Source organism: Quercus suber, unplaced genomic scaffold (assembly GCF_002906115.3).
Source record: "Quercus suber isolate HL8 unplaced genomic scaffold, Cork oak 2.0 scaffold_415, whole genome shotgun sequence".
NCBI classification, from domain to species: Eukaryota; Viridiplantae; Streptophyta; class Magnoliopsida; order Fagales; family Fagaceae; genus Quercus; species Quercus suber.
Genome location: NW_027069866.1, coordinates 529,311 through 535,220, shown reverse-complemented (window position 1 = coordinate 535,220; position 5,910 = coordinate 529,311). Strand labels below are relative to the sequence as shown.

Below are 5,910 nucleotides of genomic sequence, written 5' to 3'. Positions count from 1 at the left end.
ATGCAAAGGAAAGCTGATTCCTGCCACGGCTACGCTTAAAGCTGTCTTTCCAGTCCGACGAAGTGACCTGGGTCTAACTCTAGGCCTACTAGAAATAAAAGAAGAGCAGACCAAGATTGGCTAAAGTATCCAACACTGTGAGGCTTCTAGATGGAAAAATTGCATTTAGATAGTCCTCGTTGCGACCTAGAGCTGACGGGCCAATAATATTCCACCCTGCCAACAAAAGCAACAAAAATCAAACTCTCCCCTGGACAAGAAGATGCAGACATTTTAAGCAATTATTGATTAATGACGTCATTCTTTTAGTATCAGTTTTTTTTTTTTTTTTTTTTAATTCATTGATTCTTTATCTCTTGAGCCATCACTATAAAGCACTATTTTTCCTTAAAATCATGGAACTTATGCGATTGAAATTGAAGTTGAAATGATAGAACTTATTTTTTTTTTCTTGCTTATAAGTGGCCCGATGTTCTCATGTAAGGAAGATTTTATTACAAGAGATTCCACACATTCGAAGAAGACTCTTAAATTCACATGCAATCAAAATGTTGTAACCTATATAGTTCTATTTTTTAACTCAGTTTTAATTTTCTTCTTCTATTTTTTAAGGTTTGCCATAAGAAATTTTAAGGACTCTACGATAATTGATGACCCTAAATTGACATGAAATCCAAAGGTTTGTAGTATATGTTATTTTTACTTTTAATTTTATTCCTGAAATCTATTTATACAAATGTTGATATTAATTTGATAGTTAGAGATTAATATGCCGTATGTTAGAAGATGAAAGTTTTGAAATTATGAAATAAATATTCATTTAGTCATTATTATTTCTTAAAAATAAATTATATATTCTATAAATTCATATCTAAGACCGTACGCACACAAATTCTACTAATTTATAATAAAATAGGATTATATCTAACAAAAAAAAAAATTTAAATTATGTAAGGATATAATGTAAAACCCATGTTTTACCCCTCCAATTTCAATATACCACATCATTTTATTACATATCTAAAAATAAATACAACCACACCCAATCAATTCTAATACACATATATAAATTCAATAAAATTGGAAGTTTATTGAGATGTTATTAGATGTGGTGGGATATATTGAAATTTAAGTAAAATGCTGATATGACAATCTCTTATTGGATGGTGTAAAATATGGGTCTTACACCTTATCTTTATCAAATTCGGACTAAAAAAAAAAAGGTAACAACAAAAACAACCAAATTAGATCAACTTAAAGCATTCGCACTAGTCTTTGTAAATTTTTGTGTCTATTTTAGCCTAAAAATCCAATATTTCTATTTTACATAACCACTTTTCAAAAACACATACATTAGTTTATCTATTATACACATCATCTTATTTAAATAATCATTTATTATTATTATTGTTATTATTATTATTTTTTTATTAATGTTTTCATCTAAGAGTCTGTTTGGCATCAGCTGAAACTTTTTAATTTTTAGTTTTTATCTTTTACTAGTCGCATATCTGCTCATTGCTCGTGATAATTTTTTTAGGATAATCTCATTAAATATTTTATTAATACTATAATTTTAGTTATTAACCATTGGCTTTTCATTAGTTTTTAAGTTAATAAAAACCTTAAATATATCATTTTTAACCTTTACACACACACACACACACACACACATACACATATATTTAATTTCTGCGCATTGTGCGTGATAATTTTTTTAGGATAATCTCATTAAATATTTTATTAATACTACAATTTTAGTTATTAACCATTAGTTTTTCATTAGTTTTTAAGTTAATAAAAATCTTAAATATACCTTTTTTAAACCTTCACACACACACACACACACGTGTGTATATATATATATATAATTTTCTAACTTTACTTCTTATGTTATTTCTACTACTACTACTATAGAACATCTCTTTTTTAGTTATGATTAATATGGTTTCCATAGTTAGAGTTTGATTAGTTTTAAATTTAAATTTAGTACTATGGTTGTATTTAATTGTTGATTGTAGATTTAATTTTTTAAGTGAATTTAACGGTTTATTTTACTACATTGTAAAGTTTTTAATGTTCTCCATTTGGTAATCTCTATTTTATTTTTTACTTCTCCTTACAAGCTCTATTTTCTAGTCAACGGTTACTAATTGACGTTTTTTTTTTCTTTTTTCTTTATGTACTCTTTATTACTTTGTATTTCTCTATCTCTCTCTCTCTCTCTCCCTCCATTGGCAACCTATCGTTTTTCAAAATTTTATGATGATTCTATGACATTAAATATGCATTATTAGTTTTTTTTTTTTTTTTTTTTTTTAACTTAGTGTTTCTTCACTTATTTTTTAAATATTTACACTTTTTTCAACATTTTTTTCTTCCCTTCCCTTTTCATTTCCCCACTACCCTCTACTTTAATATCACTATTCATCATTCCCTTCATCTTCTTTTATTTGTCTCTTTTTATTCACTCTCTCTTACTATAAATTTATCATTCTATCTTCCATTTTTGCATAGTTTTCTCTCACAAAAAGGTTCTCTCTCTCTCTCTCTCTCTCTCTCTCTCTCTCTCTCTCTCTCTCTCTCTCTCTCTCTCTCAATGTTTTGGTAGATTTTTATTTTTATTGCATCTCTGCTTTAGGTTGATAAATTTTTATATTTTTAGAACTCTAATTTAGGTTGATATGATTTTTTTTTTTTTTTTGATAGTCAAGATTATAGGACTTTCATTAATAAGGGGATAACCCAAAGAAATTACATCCATCTGAATATGGTCCACAATCATTGGGGAGTGTCCTCCACCCATACAATGTAATCCATTACATTACAAGCATTTCTAGGGGGAGTATCCTCCATATCTAGGTTGATATGATTTAGTTTTGTGTTTTAAGTTTTTTTTTTTTTCTTTTTCATTTTTAAATGTTATCTGATTACATTATAAAGATAGTAGATAAGAATATAATATTATTTCATTACATAGCATGATTTGGATAATTTAGTGTTTATTGTTATATCTTTTAATTTTACTTATTTTTTTTCTTCTCATCTTATTTTATTCAATATTGAAATTCAACCACATCCTCCTTATAATTAAATTATTTATATTTTCTCTCTCTTTTTGTTTTATTTTACTTCCATTCAAATAAAAGAAAATTGTCCTCATCAAATTGTACTCATTTTTTTTTAACATTACACTTTCTCCAACCTTTCTCCTTGCATTTACCTTTTCATCTCCTCAAACCTTCTACCTTGATATCACTCTTCCCTTACCTTTTATCTTCCTTTATTTTGTTTCTTTTTATTATCATCATTTTAGTATAAATTTATCATTCACTCTTCTATTCTTTGCATAATTTTCCCTTACAAAAAGGGTTATTTCCCGCTCTTTCTCTCTCAATTTTTTGGTGGATTTTTTTTTCTTGCATCTCTATTTTAGCTTGAAAAAGTTTTGTATTCTTTAGAACTCTATTTTGGTTGATGCGATTTAGTTTTGTGTTTTAAGTTTTTTTTTTTTTTTTGTTCACTTCGATCGTTAAATGTTATCATATTGCATTATAAAGAATTAAAAATAGTATATAAGAATATAATATTATTATATTACATAGTATGATTTGAATAAGTTAGTGTTTGTTGTTATATATTTTATTTTTACTTTTTTTTTCTTCTCATATAATTTTATTCAACATTTAAATTCAGTCAAATCCTCCATATATATCATTAAATTATTTATATTTCCTCTCCTTTTTTATTTTAAAAAAATTAAACATATAATATTTTGCTTAAATTCAATAAATAAAATTGTCCTCATAAAGTGGAGTAATGCTAGGGAAACACTCATTCTCACACCCAATGCATCAAAGGAAAAATGAAATACAAAAAAAAAATGTCAATTTAGAAACACTAAGTTAAAAAAAAAAAAAAAAAAAAAATAATAATGCATATTTAATGTCATAGAATCATCATAAAATTTTGAAAAACGATAGGTTGCCAATGGAGGGAGAGAGAGAGAGAGAGATAGAGAAATACAAAGTAATAAAGAGTACATAAAGAAAAAAGAAAAAAAAAACGTCAATTAGTAACCGTTGACTAGAAAATAGAGCTTGTAAGGAGAAGTAAAAAATAAAATAGAGATTACCAAATGGAGAACATTAAAAACTTTACAATGTAGTAAAATAAACCGTTAAATTCACTTAAAAAATTAAATCTACAATCAACAATTAAATACAACCATAGTACTAAATTTAAATTTAAAACTAATCAAACTCTAACTATGGAAACCATATTAATCATAACTAAAAAAGAGATGTTCTATAGTAGTAGTAGTAGAAATAACATAAGAAGTAAAGTTAGAAAATTATATATATATATATACACACGTGTGTGTGTGTGTGTGTGAAGGTTTAAAAAAGGTATATTTAAGATTTTTATTAACTTAAAAACTAATGAAAAACTAATGGTTAATAACTAAAATTGTAGTATTAATAAAATATTTAATGAGATTATCCTAAAAAAATTATCACGCACAATGCGCAGAAATTAAATATATGTGTATGTGTGTGTGTGTGTGTGTGTGTGTAAAGGTTAAAAATGATATATTTAAGGTTTTTATTAACTTAAAAACTAATGAAAAGCCAATGGTTAATAACTAAAATTATAGTATTAATAAAATATTTAATGAGATTATCCTAAAAAAATTATCACGAGCAATGAGCAGATATGCGACTAGTAAAAGATAAAAACTAAAAATTAAAAAGTTTCAGCTGATGCCAAACAGACTCTTAGATGAAAACATTAATAAAAAAATAATAATAATAACAATAATAATAATAAATGATTATTTAAATAAGATGATGTGTATAATAGATAAACTAATGTATGTGTTTTTGAAAAGTGGTTATGTAAAATAGAAATATTGGATTTTTAGGCTAAAATAGACACAAAAATTTACAAAGACTAGTGCGAATGCTTTAAGTTGATCTAATTTGGTTGTTTTTGTTGTTACCTTTTTTTTTTTAGTCCGAATTTGATAAAGATAAGGTGTAAGACCCATATTTTACACCATCCAATAAGAGATTGTCATATCAGCATTTTACTTAAATTTCAATATATCCCACCACATCTAATAACATCTCAATAAACTTCCAATTTTATTGAATTTATATATGTGTATTAGAATTGATTGGGTGTGGTTGTATTTATTTTTAGATATGTAATAAAATGATGTGGTATATTGAAATTGGAGGGGTAAAACATGGGTTTTACATTATATCCTTACATAATTTAAATTTTTTTTTTTGTTAGATATAATCCTATTTTATTATAAATTAGTAGAATTTGTGTGCGTACGGTCTTAGATATGAATTTATAGAATATATAATTTATTTTTAAGAAATAATAATGACTAAATGAATATTTATTTCATAATTTCAAAACTTTCATCTTCTAACATACGGCATATTAATCTCTAACTATCAAATTAATATCAACATTTGTATAAATAGATTTCAGGAATAAAATTAAAAGTAAAAATAACATATACTACAAACCTTTGGATTTCATGTCAATTTAGGGTCATCAATTATCGTAGAGTCCTTAAAATTTCTTATGGCAAACCTTAAAAAATAGAAGAAGAAAATTAAAACTGAGTTAAAAAATAGAACTATATAGGTTACAACATTTTGATTGCATGTGAATTTAAGAGTCTTCTTCGAATGTGTGGAATCTCTTGTAATAAAATCTTCCTTACATGAGAACATCGGGCCACTTATAAGCAAGAAAAAAAAAATAAGTTCTATCATTTCAACTTCAATTTCAATCGCATAAGTTCCATGATTTTAAGGAAAAATAGTGCTTTATAGTGATGGCTCAAGAGATAAAGAATCAATGAATTAAAAAAAAAAAAAAAAAAAA

General features: G+C 25.4%; 1 protein-coding gene across 1 annotated transcript in view; it reads right to left on the bottom strand.

Moving 5' to 3' along the window:
* LOC112041174 (cation/H(+) antiporter 18) overlaps positions 1-251 on the bottom strand; it is a gene marked incomplete in the record, with an annotated part of 2,318 nt that extends 2,067 nt beyond the window's left edge. Inside the window, 1 exon segment of the mRNA XM_065761496.1 lies at positions 8-251.
* Positions 252-5,910: the final 5,659 nt, after the last annotated feature.